At 42.0% G+C, this 17,500-nt stretch overlaps 3 non-coding genes across 3 annotated transcripts; all 3 read left to right on the top strand.

Moving 5' to 3' along the window:
• The first annotated feature begins 9,181 nt into the window (after positions 1 to 9,181).
• On the top strand, positions 9,182 to 9,264 carry trnal-uaa. Its single transcript has one exon. It is a non-coding gene; the product is annotated as a tRNA-Leu (tRNA).
• Positions 9,265 to 9,365: 101 nt separating this feature from the next.
• On the top strand, positions 9,366 to 9,447 carry trnas-uga. The gene has a single exon. It is a non-coding gene; the product is annotated as a tRNA-Ser (tRNA).
• A 1,533-nt stretch (positions 9,448 to 10,980) lies between these two features.
• On the top strand, positions 10,981 to 11,063 carry trnal-uaa. Its single transcript has one exon. It is a non-coding gene; the product is annotated as a tRNA-Leu (tRNA).
• Positions 11,064 to 17,500: the final 6,437 nt, after the last annotated feature.

Raw genomic sequence — 17,500 nt, 5'->3', positions numbered from 1 at the left:
AACCTCAGCAAGGACTAGGACGAGGACAAGGAAGAGGCCGTGGTAGAGATAGAGGGGCCCCTGTCAGAGGACGTGGCATTCGTGTAAGATGCTCTAATGAAATTAGGGCAACAGTCATTGATCACGTAGTCAATCATTACCTCTCCATGAGTGAGGCTGGCCAAAGGGTTCAGCCAAACCTGAGCCGTCATACTGTGGCATCAATTGTTTGTACGTTCGGCAATGACAATGAAACTTTGCTGGCCTTTACAGTCAATTTACTGTACTGTGTTTCATTGTATTTGCACTCTTGGCAACAACCATTTCTATACTTTTGTAAAGTGTGTTGCCACAATACAATGTAGTACTGTAGTTTCACTAAAGTAATTTACAACATATATGGTAGAATTCTGATTACTGTATATTTCCAGTATTTACAGCCTATTGCACTATTTTTACAGAATCAACACACTGGCCCACACTGGTGGCAGGGGGACACTGTTCACTGCAGAACAGATTTGACCTTTTTACTGTATATTGAAACCTGTCATTTTGACTTTTTACAGTATCCAATGTAATGTGTAAAAATGACTACAATAAATATTTTTGTGTCAGAATCTTTGCCATTTTGTACACAGTAGAAAAAATGTAAAATCAATGGTGTTGACAGGTCCTTGTTTAGAATATCTTTTATAGTATTTAGAAAAACAAAAACAGAACTACAATATTTTACTGTATACAAATTTTCCGATTTCAAATACTTTCTGACAGTATATTCCCTAAGTTAGAGTGCTCAGTACAAAACCCAAATTGTAGTACGTTGTCAGTGGTAAAACAGTCAATACTGTGAGGGTGTTGCACAAAAGTTGAAGTGATGGTTGCAGAGGTTGATATTGATAGCCGTAGTTTCAGTTTTATTATCCATTGTTAAATAAATGAGAAAACATACATTTTCAATTGAGCACAAATTGTAGGTTTTGATGGAAATGTTTGGTTTTGATGGGTGTGTGATAAGTTTTGAGAAGGGGGTGTCATTCTGCAAACATCAAATAGTGTTTTGGTTATTTCATCTTCTGTTAAGGGCTGTGTGTGAGCTATTTTGAAAAAGTAAACAGTGAATGGAAAAATGTGCCAAAGCAATCGAGAAAAACTGTAATACACTTCTCAGAAAAAGACACAAAACCTTATTGAATAACCATGTCAACACATTGCAGACACTTAGTAGCAGCCTACTGAAACTGCTCTCTATATTCTAAATATCGTCAGCACCTGTGTGAAATCTCTGTGCACAACTAATCAAGTAGTTCTCAACCTCTAAAAGAGGTCAATAGATTGATTTTGATACCAAGCATGGATCGAGGAGGCCGCACTTGATGGCTGTGTTTAACCAATTGGCTCATAGGTGTGGTAATTTGACAGTCAGTGCTTTGGAATTGCAAGGAAGTGACATCTTGATATATTTCTGTGTCTAATGTATACAAGTGTGTTTAGTGTTTTGCAAATCACTTGTGTGTACTGTTTCACAAAAAGTCTGATGTTGACAAGTGCTTATAGTGATGCAAATCTGGGCCGATGTTTTGCTCCTTGAGTGGAGGTTTTGATAATTGGTGTAAAACTTTTGATTTTAGTGTTCATCCAATCGTAAAAAAACTGTAATGGCTCTTCTTCTTGCTCTTCCTCCTCCTCTTACTCTCACTCCTCTGCCTCTCTGATCACCTCTCACTTCAATGTTGCCATCCATTGGTCTCCAAACCAGGAGCTCACCTCTGGCCCTTATATTGCTAAAGCTTTGATTGCAAATTGCAAAAGCATTGGAAATGGAAGTTTTGGCATTGATGAAGTGTGCAAAAATACAGAGGATTGTGGGTAGTGTTTTGAAGAAAGTGTGGTTTAGAATTGAAATCTGGGCCTAAAGCAGATCATTGTGTTTATAGTTCAGCAGAATTGGTTTAGGGAGTTGGCACACAGGTTGTGGTCATTGTGTCATAAGTTCCATTTTTTTGTAACTAATTGTAATGGTTAGGGGTTGGGTTTGGAGTGCACAACAACCTACACACACACACACACACACACACACAAACACACACACACACAGAGCACTGCCCTAAAGGTTCAGCGTTTACACCACACTGCTGTTTCCTCTAAGTAGGCATCACACTGACTGAGGCGGAAGCAGATCTGCACACACGGACAGACCAGCACAGAGTGACCATGGCAATGGGTGTGTGAGGGACGCTTGGCTTCTGCAGTCCTAAGCAAGGAGATTTGCTAGTTTTATAGAAACTTACAGTAACTTTAGACAATCCCTAAAGAAAGGCCCGGCGACAAACTTCTAATTCTACAGCAGCATGAAGGTCTTCGCCTGCGTCATCTTGCTCTTTGTCTCAGGTGAGTGAGGTCATGGTAGTTTGTGTCGGGGGGCCATATGGTCTTGCCACCAAAATACATCATCTTCCTACTTGTCTCACGTGCGAGGTCGTATTAATTATAGTATTAAAATAATAAAATATATTATTAAAATGAGATTATTAGGAAAATAGCTCTTACTAATCTTCTGTGACTGAAGTGGGGATGACCGCTTTAAAAACAGGAAGTGTGACATCAGCGAGGAGTGCAGGTTTCCTGTGTGGTTTGATCATTTTGGGTCACGGCTGATTGACCAATAACAAACACAACAAACAACAAAGGCTCACTGCTGTCACTTTTTTATTGCACAAACGACTCACTGCAACACACGTGTTATATATGGATGCGAGACAGGACACACAAAGGCCTGAGGTCGCCATGAATTCAACTTCTGCCTTTAACCCATCCTGGATCGTCCCTCCTCCAGGAGCAGTGGGCAGCTTCTCGGCGCCCGAGTGAACTGTCCATCTCGGTCAGGGATGGAGAGGAGTGTTCTGTTCTTTTTGCATATTTTTCTGTTGGGGTTCTTAGTGGATTACAGGGAGAACATGCAAACTCCACACAGAAAGGCTCGGGAGATAGCCCACCTGAGCACTGAAGGTCTGGGGAGGACCTGCCCCCCAGAGCCAACAGCACCCCATGTGGGGATCGAACCCATGACCTTCTTGCTCCTTCTTGCTGTGAGGCGGCAGTGCAAGCACCTGAGCCACCGTGCACACTTTACTCTGATGTTTTTTGGTGCATCAAATTCAATTGCTCTTCCGGGGTCTAAAAACATTAAATTGTAAACACAGTATATCAGATACATCTTATCCTTGTTAGTCATCTTGTTACTTCAACCCTTGATACGTTGAAAAAATGGTTGTCAAATGTATTAAGGCACATTACATCAGTCATGTTTTTCTTTAAAACGTGATGTCATTACGTTGAACTAATTCTGACACTGCGTTCAATAAGGGTCAAGCAATGAAGTAATCTCACAACAGGGAATGTAAATGATCACATGACCAATCAGAGACCTGGGGAACAGTGCTGCCGTGACTTCCTTGTTAAATAGATTCCCATGACCTGTTGCAAGAAATAATCAAGCTTAGCTGTTTTTGTTTTTCGTAATGTTAGTTGTACTAAGATACAATTGGGTACATGAGTTGTACCTTTATGCTGAAAGAACTTTAGATTATTCATTTAATATCAGTTTGAATGTGTAACTCAATTAGTAACTTGCACCTGACTAATACATTTTGATGCTCTGATCCACTGTTGCTTCTGATGAAATTATTAACAAGGGAAGTATTACTCTGAAACAGTGTTGACTGTGTGTGTGTGTGTGGCTGTGTGTGTGTGTGTGTGTGGCTGTGTGTGTGTGTGTGTGTGTGTGCGTGTGGCTGTGTGTGTGTGGGTAGACATAACTAGGATTAGTTTTAAACCAAAAAGCAGTGATATAAGTGTTGAGGTACCTGGCTAATCACCTGGGTTACACGCTGCAGCAGAACTGTTACATTGTATTATACAGCGGTGGATTACTGTCCAGCCTCTGCACTGGACTGAATGGTTCTACTGAGATCACACAGCAGCCTGGCACTCAGTCCCTGAACCAGTTAGATCTAACATGCTGGTAAGCCCCGTGGCAGCACTGTAGCCTCTGAGCTATTCTCCAGAACTAGTAACAGGCTGTGTCCGTGGAATACGCCAAAATGTAAAGAACAGCGATATCCTGAGCGACACTATTCCTAGAAGAAACCAGTTAATAAAAAGTAAGAGAGGTATTTCTCATAACCGATTGTAAGCATCCAAAATAAATGACCCTAGGTCAACCTACCTCACGGGTGACAAAATAGCATTAAAAGAACAGGGACTAAGGCTGAGTTCCTAAATTGAGTGGTCAGATTAATTAGGTTTACCAAAATGGGGTCCTTTAATGAAATATTGTATTTCTGCAAAGCGCAGACAGACAAACACGCAGAACCCTTCCCCCACTCCCAGTTCTGTTGTTGGTCTGGAAAGTGGTTCCTCACATAGTCGTGACGTTGCAGTCGTTTCAATCCAACCAATGAAAGGCTATATGCTCAGTGTGTGCCTGTTCATCAAGATGCATAACACCAAAATGTTGAACTTGCATGATTAAATAAAATAATCTGTCACACATAAAAACTACATTTAAAATAATTTCATTGGAATTACTTAGTTATGTCAGTTTGACAGAGAGACTTACGTAAATACATTTAGTAATTTGAAAGAGAAATGCAGTGTTGGGATTTAACACATTTTGTTTACTTGGAAACAATGTGAACATTACAATCAAGTAAACTCAATAAATCTTTTTTTTTGTCCTTCTTTATTTACACAAATGATCTACATAAAATTGTTTGAAAAAGCTGTAAAGTATATTGTGAATACAGCCATGTGTGATTTTCTCTCCCTCTCTCCCCCTCTCTTCCGTCTCCCCATGTGTCAGCTGTGAGCTGGGAAACAGACCGGACATTGGAGGGTTCTGTAGGAGGAGCTGTGGACATCTTGTGTAAATATCTTACTGACCCTGAATCAGTGTTTCTGACAAAAATGAACCTTAGTAAGAATGTCACCATCATTGAGTCCACACAGAAAGATCAGACAGTTATCAGAGGGAGAATCTCACTGTATCATGACTCAGCAAACAGATTCATTACTGTGGCCATAAAAAATCTGAGCAGAGAGGATGCTGGGATTTACAGATGTGGAACTACTAATTATGACGGAAATCCTAGTTACACAAAAATCAACCTGAAGGTGAAACATGGTGAGTTACTTTTAATAAGATACATCGAGGGCTGTTACTCTATTTCCCAAACCTATACACATGATCAGAAGGTAACCCCTCCCCCCCATGACCCCCGACCCCTCTGTTTCTCCTCCCCCCTCACTCCTTCAGCTCCTCCCACCTCCAAATCTCAACTGACTACAGGAAGTACATCAGCACACAGCACCCCTACAGGTAGGTGTAGGAAGTACATCAGCACACGACACCCCAACACGTAGGTGTAGGAAGTACATCAGCACACAGCACCCCTACAGGTAGGTGTAGGTAGTACATCAGCACACAGCACCCCTACAGGTAGGTGTAGGAAGTACATCAGCACACATCACCCCTACAGGTAGGTGTAGGTAGTACATCTGATGGTCATAGACTGAATATATTCACCATGTTAAAAAATGTATCAGCGCACATCATCTGCTGGGAACCTGCAAATCTGGACTTATCATTGTTGGTATCTAACTCTCAAAGGAACACACACACACACACACACACACACACACACACACTATACTTGTTTAGTTACTGTCTTATTTACAGGCTATACTCTCCAACCCAAATACACAACAGCACCAGGGCTGGAGTCAACATCTGCGTATGGGAACACAAATACAGCAGATTCAGGTAAAGTATCAGGCAGAGGAATGTGCTGTAACACTTTATAATTAGGACACAATTCATGTATTCATATTTATATACTAAACTAATGCCTCAGGTAACACTTTATAATGAGGGGACAATTCATTTATTCATATTTATATACTAAACAAATGCCTCAGGTAACACTTTATTTGAAGGGGTATAAAGCCTGACATAACCATGACATGACACCTGTCAGAACATGAATGCGTCTTCATGAAAGTGTCATTCCGTAAATTATGTCATTTTTAATGTCAAATTGACATTGTTTGGGATGTCTCGCTCTCTCACTAGTAATAACATGTGTACTACAGTCAGTGTGTGATATGCATACAGGATATTGATTTGTTATTGATGATACAGTCAGTGTGTGATATGCATACAGGATATTGATTAGTTATTGATGATACAATCAGTGTGTGATATGCATACAGGATATTGATTATTTATTGATGATACAGTCAGTGTGTGATATGCATACAGGATATTGATTATTTATTGATGATACAGTCAGTGTGTGATATGCATACAGGATATTGATTATTTATTGATGATACAGTCAGTGTGTGATATGCATACAGGATATTGATTATTTATTGATGATACAGTCAGTGTGTGATATGCCATACAGGATATTGATTATTGATTGATGTTCTTCTCGACAGGCCATCTTACGTTTGTCTTTGTCAGACTGGTAGCTGCTGGGCTGTTCTTTGGGCTGCTGCACTTAACCTTCTTCTTCATGAGAAGCAGAGTGAAGGGGAAAGAAGGTAGGGCATGCTAACAAACTTTCTCTCTCTCTCTCACACACACACACACACTTTCTCTCTCTCTCTCTCACACACACACACACAATCTTTCTCTCTCACTCACACATGTATGCAGAGACATACACACACACACACACACACACACACACTTTCTCTCTCTCTCACACACACACACACACACACACACTCACTCACACTTTCTCTCTCTCTCTCTCACACACACACACACACACACACACACCCTCACACACCTGTTAAAACATGCTCAGCTGCATACACAAGAGTGAGGGCACGTGTGCTTTTGCAGACTCATGATAAGTGTGTGTAAGGTGTGACTAATAGTAATCACTGTTTCAGCAGGATCCCCTTCAACACAGGAAAATACCAGGAACATTGAAGAAGTAAGTGAAACTGTGTGTGAATGTGTGTGTGTGTGTGTTGGGAGGGGGAAAGGGTTGTGTGTGTGTGTGTGTGTGTGTGTGGTGTGTGTGTGTGTGTGTGTGCATGTGTGTGTGTGTGTGTGTCTACATGTTGCCAAACCAGCACTGGTTCCTCTATGCCTATTCTCTGTTACAGGAGTCGTCTGTTTGATGCAGACGACACACCACTGATAACCATGGTAACCAAAACCCTACACTGATTGGCTACACGAGTACATGACTGAAACCAGTCTATGGTTAACACACTTCTTGGATTGAAATTAGCCTATGGTTAACACACTTCATGGACTGAAATGAGCCTATGGGAAACACACTTCCTGGACTGCTGCATTACTTGGCTTAGGGATTCGAGATGTCATAGTGTTTTCTGTGTTAAATCCCGTCCCGTTTCCCAGATTATTTTTTCATGTATTCTTTGTTTTTGTGTTGTGTTTGTTTTCTCATCTCTCCTTGTGTCAGACTCCTCACGCCCTGCCCTTGTGTGTGTGTGTGTGTGTGTGTGTGTGTGTGTGTGTGTGTGTGTGTGTGTGTGTGTGTGTACACTTCACGCCCTGCCCTTGTGTGTGTGTGTGTGTGTGTGTGTGTACACCTCATGCCCTGCCCTTGTGTGTGTGTGTGTGTGTGTGTGTGTACACCTCACGCCCTGCCCTTGTGTGTGTGTGTGTGTGTGTGTGTGTGTGTGTGTGTACACCTCACGCCCTGCCCTTGTGTGTGTGTGTGTGTGTGTGTGTGTGTGTACACCTCACGCCCTGCCCTTACGTGTGTGTGTGTGTGTACACCTCATGCCCTGCCCTTGTGTGTGTGTGTGTGTGTGTGTGTGTACACCTCACGCCCTGCCCTTGTGTGTGTGTGTGTGTGTGTGTGTGTACACCTCACGCCCTGCCCTTGTGTGTGTGTGTGTGTGTGTGTGTGTGTGTACACCTCACGCCCTGCCCTTGTGTGTGTGTGTGTGTGTGTGTGTGTGTGTGTGTGTGTGTGTGTGTGTGTGTGTGTGTACACCTCACGCCCTGCCCTTGTGTGTGCCCCGTCTTGTTGATGGTCTGCCCCGTCCTGATTGTCTGCACCTGTTCCTCATGACCTATTGTATTTAGTCCGTGTGTTCTTGTGTCTCGATGCGTTTTCGTCTTTGTTATTTCCCCCCGTTCCGATTTCTCCATGTTATTTAATTTACTAGTGTTGCCGATCTCTGCCTGTTCACCAGACCCCGCTTTTGCCTCCTCCCTTTTGGATTGATGGCCTGTATATTGGACTACCCTCTGCAGAGTTTTATTTTCTATCTTATGTTATGCATTTCATGTATTACATTTTTTATTCTAAATCTTTATGCACTCTATCCCTGTTTTTATTTTTATGTTTATTTGATGTCTATTGTTCTGTGGATCACTGTGCATGTCATTTCTTTGCTGTTAAGCACTTTGAGCTGCATTGTTTTGTATGAAAGGTGCTATACAAATAAAGTTTATTATCATTATTATTATAACTACCCGTGTACCGAACCTAGTTAGTAAAAGTTATTGTTTTGATCAACATCACTTAGTCCGATTCGTGCGCTTGAGTCCAGCACATCACAACTCCTACGTTACATAAAGAACTGTTAGTTGATGCAATGATTTGCATTCCAAACATCTTGAACTGTCTGTTTTGCTGTTGAAATATGCTTTTGAAATAAAACTTCTAACATGTCATGTGAATATGTGTGTGTGTATTCAGTTTGGGATGTGTCTCTATCCATATGCAAACTCACACACACACACACACACACACACACACACACACACACACACACAACCCTATACTGTTGTGATAATCATGAGACCCTATAGCTTGTTTAAATCCTGGCATCTTGTCATCTCTTTTTTTCCTGAGACCTGTGTCCTTCACTCACTAAATGAGTTAGCTGTCTCTGCACAAAATAAAGAACATGACCAACACACTTCCTGTACAGCTGCTGGCACCAAAAAGCTGATGCTAACTGGCTGAAGCTAACCCTCTAAATCCTGACCCCCTGAGTACACTCCTCAACACCCAGTCTGGATCTAACATGCAGTCATTTCACTCAGACACAAAACACCCTTAAGACAGACACAGACCTAACACACACCCTTGTCACACACTGAGTTCAGCGGTGAAATTCTTCAAAAAATGCTTTTCAAAGTACCAGGATGGCCGAGAGGTTAAGGCGTTGGACTTAAGATCCAATGGACAGATGTCCTCGTGGGTTTGAACCCCACTCCTGGTAGAAGTCTTACCACGCACTAAAAGGAAGCCCAAATAACACCCTATATTTGTCATGACCTTTCATCCAGGTCCAGGTGAACTTTGACCTGCATCGGCTTCACAGCTGCGATGGCCGAGTGGTTAAGGCGTTGGACATGAAATCCAATGGGGTCTCCCCGCGCAGGTTCGAACCCTGCTCACAGCGTTACTTCTTGAACCCTGTCGTCTAAAAACACAGAATCTAGTCCTCCTCCCCTCACCCAGCCACCAATGACAAAGGGAGCAGTTCAGGGGTACGTTCGTCGTAGGATTGAAGCTAAGTTAATCAATTGGCCTTTTAGCCCGTTAAGATTAGCGAGCTAAATGAGAACAGCAAATATCGGTTCGTTAACGGCTGACCCGCATCCTAATCATGTGGTTAATTTCAAGCAGGCTAAAGTTATCATGGCATTTGCGCGTGCACGTCCTACTTCAAAAGGCAGGAAAGGTCGATCACCAAAACCATGATTTTCTAACGGCATAATGGTTCTAAACTCAAAGAAAAGTGCTCTTTTTTTCTCCGCTGGCGAGTAGGAGATGAACATGAACGCTTATGAAGAATACAAGACCATAATCATGGCAAAATTCAACACCACCACCGCTGTGAGAGCAAGGTGTGTTGGGGTGTGTATAGGGTAATATCTATCTCTGAATCCCTGACAGCAAATGTCAGCTGGTACAGAGGTTTTGTCTACCGGTTTGAATCTGCATGGTTGCTAGTTCAAATCCCCTCACCTCCTTCCTCGATGTAGTTTTACATTTCCTTGGAAGTCGCTTTGAATAAAAGCGTCTGTTAAATGACTAAATGTATTAATAACAAATGCAATAAATTGAAGCAGCGAAAATAAATTGGCTGTATTTCTCTCTATTCTTATCATGAGTCCACCGTAATCATTTTCTACAATAATGATATGCTATGGTGTACTAATAACACTCATATAATTATGAGTGCTTTGTTCTCCGCATCACCGACACTACAAAAATGTACCACTCGCAAAAAAGCGCAAGACAGTCAATGTTCGACTGTGGTGTTTGCAATAAATGACTCGAGAAGGTCTTATAAATTAATGATTCCTTGTCGGCTGAATCGGTAGCGCTCATACAAGAATAATGGATCTTGGCGATCGCAAAGAACTCTCTCCCTCCGCTAATCTAACTCTAATATCAGTCCTTGGTCAATGGGATCCCTCCTTTTTCCGGGGGTGTGGCAAGTTTATCCAGCTACACTTAAGTTAGCCTGCCCTGGAGCAGGTTAGTGCTAATCGATATGTAACTATGGTGATTTATCAAAAGTTGCTTCCACGAACCAAAAAGAGGGGCGTTTTTTATCTTAGCCTGAAAATTAGCTCGCTAAACCGTTTAGCGAGCTACGACGAATACCCCCCAGGAGAGCACCAAGAGCATCAAGGCAAGGTTTACATCACACAACTGACTGTAACAGTCACAAAATAAAGAACATGACTGAAACCAACACACTTCCTGTACAGCTGCTGGCACCAAAAAGCTGATGCTAACTGGCTGAAGCTAACCCTCTAAATCCTGACCCCCTGAGTACACTCCCCAACACCCAGTCTGGATCTAACATGCAGTCATTTCACTCAGACACAAAACACCCTTTAAGACAGACACAGACCTGACACACACCCTTGTCACACGCTGAGTTCAGCGGTGAAATTCTTCAAAAATTGCTTTTCAAAGTACCAGGATGGCCGAGAGGTTAAGGCGTTGGACTTAAGATCCAATGGACAGATGTCCTCGTGGGTTCGAACCCCACTCCTGGTAGAATTCTTACCACGCACTAAAAGGAAGCCCAAATAACACCCTATATTTGTCATGACCTTTCATCCAGGTCGCTGGACTTAAGATCCAATGGACAGATGTCCTCGTGGGTTCGAACCCCACTCCTGGTAGAAGTCTTACCACGCACTAAAAGGAAGCCCAAATAACACCCTATATTTGTCATGACCTTTCATCCAGGTCACCACAGACAGGAGATGGGTCTGATTTAAGAGATTAACACCACAGACAGGAGATGGGTCTGATTTAAGAGAAAAACACCACAGACAGGAGCTGGGTCTGATTTAAGAGAAAAACACCACAGACAGGAGCTGGGTCTGATTTAAGAGAAAAACACCACAGACAGGAGCTGGGTCTGATTTAAGAGAAAAACACCACAGACAGGAGCTGGGTCTGTCAGTCTTGTTCCTGGCCCAGCATGCTTTGCCACTGACACAGCCTGACCTTTCACAACAAATCAAATGAGGCAGGCTTGCTTAACGTATCATAGCATTGTTTAAATAACACACACAAACACACACACACACACTCCTGTTTGCAATGTATTATGTAAATAAATGCGTTGTTACCCAAACTTATGTTGTGGCTCTATCTATAGGATATTGTCCACACAAGATGCTCCAATATGTGTACATATACAAAACAATGACAAATGAACAGGATGATTTCAGTACAGACATGGCATCTATTTGACAAATGTTTGCCTTTTAATGCCAAATAATTAGCAGTGCTGCCCTTTAGAATGTGTAACAATACGTCAGTATTAGTCTTCTACATATGTGTCAGAGTTCCTACGGTCTTGCCACCAAAATATTGTAGTACATAAGTACATATTTATGCATAAATCACTTAATATTTATCTTTGCTTAAGCTTTGTGCACATGTTTGTATTGAAAAGTACAAACCATTAAAGTGCATATTTAACCATTGATGTGTGGAGTTCACTACATTGGACAGTTGTGTATCTTGCTCAAAACTGTTAACGCTGTATTGTTTGTGAAGTGTAGTTTGGGGATTTGGCATTGAGATGGGCAGTAGAGACGGACAGGGAGGAGTGGGAGAGTGAACTGACCGAGAACCGGAATCGATGGCCAGTGTTACGTCTGAACGCGTTCATTGAACGAAAGTTCATGAACTTGTTCATAATTTTGGTGAACGTGAAATGAACGTACTTCTGCCTGATGAACGATACGGTGAACGCGTTCATTCTGTTGTCTGTGAGCGGCACGTTCACTCTTTTTAATTTCGTGCAATAAGGTGCCAGATTTCAAGAGACTTCCAGGCGAAAAACACACCGTTAACAGTCCTGTATCCAGGGTTGCCCAATCAGTCAATCGATGCGTGTGCTTTCTTCTACTGTCTATGCCTGGCAAGTGTGAGAACGCCGAAGTTGCGTAGAGGCCGAGAGCGGTATTGCAGACAGATAGAGATTTCAATCTGGCAATGGCAGCCACCAGTGTCGCACTAATAAATAATAATGCGTCATCAAAACAAAAAGCACTAGTAAAATAATTGCTGTCTGTGGTTCTATATGTGCTGTGGAAATCATTTAGAAAAATTATAGCTCGCAACAAATTGAAAAAAAGAACTGAACAAGTTAATTTTTTGGAGCTGTGAACTTAGTTCAAAATTTTGAATTATGAACTATGAACTGAACTAGTTCATTTTTAAATTTGTGAACTATGAACTGAACTAGTTCATGTAGAAAGTGAATTTTTCCAACACTGTCGATGGCACCCCAGCTCCGCGATATTTAAATATTTAGTTGAAACAGGAAGTAGATGTGTAGATGTGTCTGAAACTGAAACCAGCCAATAGATTCATCCTACAGTCATATTGTACTTACCAAGAGCTGTCCAATAGCATGAACATATAGTCACACTTTATTTAAATAGTCCCCTATAGACCACCTACAGATGTTCAGATTGTAAACAAATTATCTACTGAAACTCTGCCAACTACAATGAATGCTTAGGGTTAGGGGTTGGGTTTTGTTAAGGTGATGTTCAGTGAACAATTAGAAAGACTGAAGTTGAATTTCAACAAACCATCTGTAATGTTTCTGTAGGCGGCCAAATATAGTGTTACCAACATAAAAGTGCACAACAACCTTTGCATACTTGCTGTCAAAGGGTATCCGTGTCGGCAGTCTTTTAGTGAAGGCACGAAAGGCAGCAGGGAGATGTGGGGATGTACGTTAGGCACAGTAGATGTCTCCGTTGACGATTCAAAGACTATTGAAAGTCTGTTGCGTCCGCCATTAGGACGCGGTGAGGACGTGCTTAAGAATCGCGGCATCACACTTGCACACAAGCACACATGCGCATACACACACACACATGCACCCACACACACACACACACACACATATGAATACACACACACACACACAAACATGCAAGTGCACACACACACACACACACACACATATGCGCACACACACACATATGCACACACACACGCACACACACACACACACACACACACACACACACAGTATGCATACACACAGGGCACTGCTCAATGTGACTCACATCACGTATGAGGTGGAGTCAACCGTTTTCACCAAAGCTGTTATCCTGGGCTGAACCAAACACAAGAGAAGCCTTGAGGTTCAGCACTCAGACCACACTGCTGTTTGCTCTAAAGTAGACATCACACTGACTGAGGCGGATGCAGATCTGCACACACGGACAGACCAGCACAGAGTGACCTTGGCTTCTGCAGTCCTAATAAAGTAGATTTGTTAGCCTTACAGAAACCTACAGTAACTTTAGACAATTCCTAAAGAAAGGCCTGGCGATAAACTTCTAAATCTACAGCAGCATGAAGGTCTTGATCTCCGTCATCTTCCTCTTTGTCTCAGGTGAGTGAGGTCGTGTTCATTTGTGTCATCTTCCTCTTTGTCTCACGTGAGAAGGGTCGTATTAATTTGCTAATGCAGTAAGATTATTATGAAAATAGCCCTTACTAATCTACTGTAACTGAAGTGGGGATGACCGCTTTAAAAACAGGAAGTTTAACTGCAGCGAGGAGTGCAGGTTTCCTGTGTGGTTTGATCATTTTGGGTCACGGCTGACTGACAGGCCTGAAATTAGATGTTCTTCACTTCTCTTTTACGCCATTTTAGCCACTCGTGATGTTTTTTATCTGCACTTTACTGTTTTTCCTACTGATCTGGTTTGATGTTTTTTAGTGCATCATATTCGATTGCTATTCTGGGGCTAAACGCATTCAATTATAAACACAGTATATCAGATACATCTTATCCTTGAAGAAGAAAAAACTCTGGCCTTGTTAGTCATCTAGTTACTTCAACCCTTGATACGTTGAAAAAAGGGAACATATAAGAAATGGTTGTCAAATGTATAGTCACATTACATTAGACATGTTTCTCTTTAAAATGTGAGTCATTATGTTAAAGTCACTAATTCTGACGCAGCGTTCGATAATGAAGTAAGCGAACAACAGGGAACGTAAATGTTCACATGACCAATCAGAGACCTGGGGAACAGTGCTGCCGTGACTTCCTTGTTAAATAGATTCCCATCACCTGTTGCAAGAACGCTGAAATAATCAAGCTTAGCTGTTAGTGTTTTTATATGTGTTAGTTGTACTAAAATACAATTGGGGACATGAGTTGTACCTTTATGCTGAAAGAACTTTAGATTATTCATTTTAGATCAGTTTGAATGTGTAACTGAATTAGTAACTTGCACCTGACTAATACATTTTGATGCTCTGGTCCACTGTTGCCTCTGATGAAATGCAGCAGCCTGACACTCAGTCCCTGAACCGGATCAATGTAATATGCTGGTAAGCCCTGTGGCAGCACTGTAGCCTCTGAGCTATTCTCCAGAACTAGTAACATGTTGTGTCGTGGAATACGGCAAAATTTGAAAAAAAAACAGCTATGGCGATATCCTGAGTGACACAATTCCTAGAAGAAACCAGTTAATAAAAAGTAAGAGAGCTATTTGTAAGCATCCAAAAGAAATGACCCTAGGTCAGCCTATCTAACGGGTTAGAAAATAGCATTAAAAGAAAAGGGACTAAGGCTGAGTTCCTAAATTGAGTGGTCAGATTAATTAGGGTTACCAAAATAGGGTCCTTTATTAAAAAAAAAAAATCTTTCTGCAGAGCGCAGACAGACAAACACACAGAAACTTTCACCCACTCCCAGTTCCATCGTTGGTCTGGAAAGTGGTTCCTCACATAGTCGTGACATTGCAATCGTTTCAATACAAACAATGAAAGGCTATATGCTCAGATCAAGATGCATAACACCAAAATGTAAACTTGCATGATTCAACAAAATAATCTGTCACACAATAAATTTCGTTGGAATTAAATAGTTGTGTCGGTTTGACAGAGGGGCGTAAATACATTTGACATGTATTTTTGACCCCTCTTTATTTGTAACAAATTATCTACATAAAATTGTTTGAAAAAGGTGTAAAGTATGCTGCCATATGTGATCTCTCTCTCTCTCTTCTCCTCTCTTTTTCTCTCCCTCTCTCTCCCTCTCTCTCTTCCCTCTCCCCATGTGTCAGCTGTGAGCTGGGTAAGCTGTGTTCAGACACTGGAGGGTTCTGTAGGAGGAGATGTGGACATCACGTGTAAATATCCTAATAACATTGACGTCCAGTTAGTGGTTCTGAAGAAAATGAACTTCAGTAAGAATGTCACCATCATTGACTCACGTCAGAGAGATAAGATATTTACCAGAGGGAGATACTCACTGTTTCATGACTCAAAAATCAAATTAATTACTGTGACCATACACAATCTGAGCAGAGAGGATGCTGGGATATACGAATGTGGAATGTTTGGATATGACGTTAAAGATGATCTTTACACAGAAATCAACCTGGAGGTGAAACATGGTGAGTTACTTTTAATAAGATACATCGAGGGCTGTTACTCTATTTCCCAAACTTACACACATGATCAGAAGGTAACTGCCCCCCATGACCCCCGACCCAGCACACAGCACCCCTACAGGTAGGTGTAGAAAGTACATCAGCACACAGCACCCCTACAGGTAGACATAGGAAGTACATCAGCACACAGCACCCTTACTCTCCACTCCATCCTTAGTGTGTAGCGCACACACACACACACACACACACACAACAACCACCACAACACACTCACCACACACACACACACACTCAAGGCTCTCCACTGCATCCTTAGCGTGTAGCGCGCACACACACACACACACACACACATACACACACACAACACACAGACACACACACACACACACACACACAGACACACAGACACACAGACACACACACACAGACACACACACACACACACTCACACACTCAAGGCTCTCCACTGCATCCTTAGCATGTAATGCATTCACAGTGTTTGAAGTAAGGTTTTGACAGTGTGATTCTGATAGTCACAAACTGAAGATATTCACCATGTTAAAAAATGTATTAGCGCACAACATCTCCTAGGAACCTATGAATCTGAACTCACCGTTGTATCTAACGCTCAAAGGTACACACACACACACACACACACTCATTTCTTTAGTTATTGTCTTATTTACAGGCTACACACTCCAACCCAAATACCCAACAGCACCAGGGCTGGAGTCTGCCTATAGGAAAACAAATACAGCAGATTCAAGTAAAGAATCAGGCAGAGGAATGTGCTGTAACACTTTATAATTAGGGCACAATACATTTATTCATATTGATATACTAAACTAATGCCTCAGGTAACACTTTAAAATGAGGGCACAATACATTTATTCATATGTATATACTACACTAATGCCCCAGGTAACGCTTTAAAATAGAATAGAATAGAATAGAATAGAATAGACTTTATTTGTCATTGTGCATTGGATACACAACGAAATTTGTTTGTGCAACCACTAAAAAAAGTGCAGTTGTGCTGGGTGGAGGGTATGAGGGTTGTGTGATTGTTTAGTTCTGTGATGGCCCTGGGGATGAAACTGTTCTGCAGTCTGGAGGTTGCGGGCTGTAGTGCCCGGTAGCGCCTGCCAGAGGGTAGCAGGGTGAAGAGATGGTTTGCGGGGTGAGTCTCATCCTTCAAAATGCCACATGCTCGGCGGAGGCAGCGTGTCCTAAAGATGTCGTCCAGGGGAGGCAGTGAAAGTCCAATTATTCTCTCTGCAGACCTTATGACCTGACTGAGGGATTTCCTGTCCTTGTCTGTGCAGTTGACATACCATGCAGTGATACAGTATGTGAGGACACTTTCAATGCAACAAAAAATGGTATGGTAATGGTAAAAAGACTTAAGCAGCTCGGGAGACAGGTTGTTTCTCTTCAGTATTCTCAAGAAGTAGAGCCGCTGCTGTGCTTTCTTGACTGTGGCGGTGTTACTCACCCATTTCAGGTCCTCTGAGAGCATAACCCCCAGGAACTTAAAGC

The sequence above is a fragment of the Clupea harengus genome, chromosome 23 (genome assembly GCF_900700415.2).
Source record: "Clupea harengus chromosome 23, Ch_v2.0.2, whole genome shotgun sequence".
Taxonomy (NCBI): domain Eukaryota; kingdom Metazoa; phylum Chordata; class Actinopteri; order Clupeiformes; family Clupeidae; genus Clupea; species Clupea harengus.
Note: the sequence above shows the minus strand (reverse complement) of the source record. Positions and strands in the feature narration are given on the sequence as shown.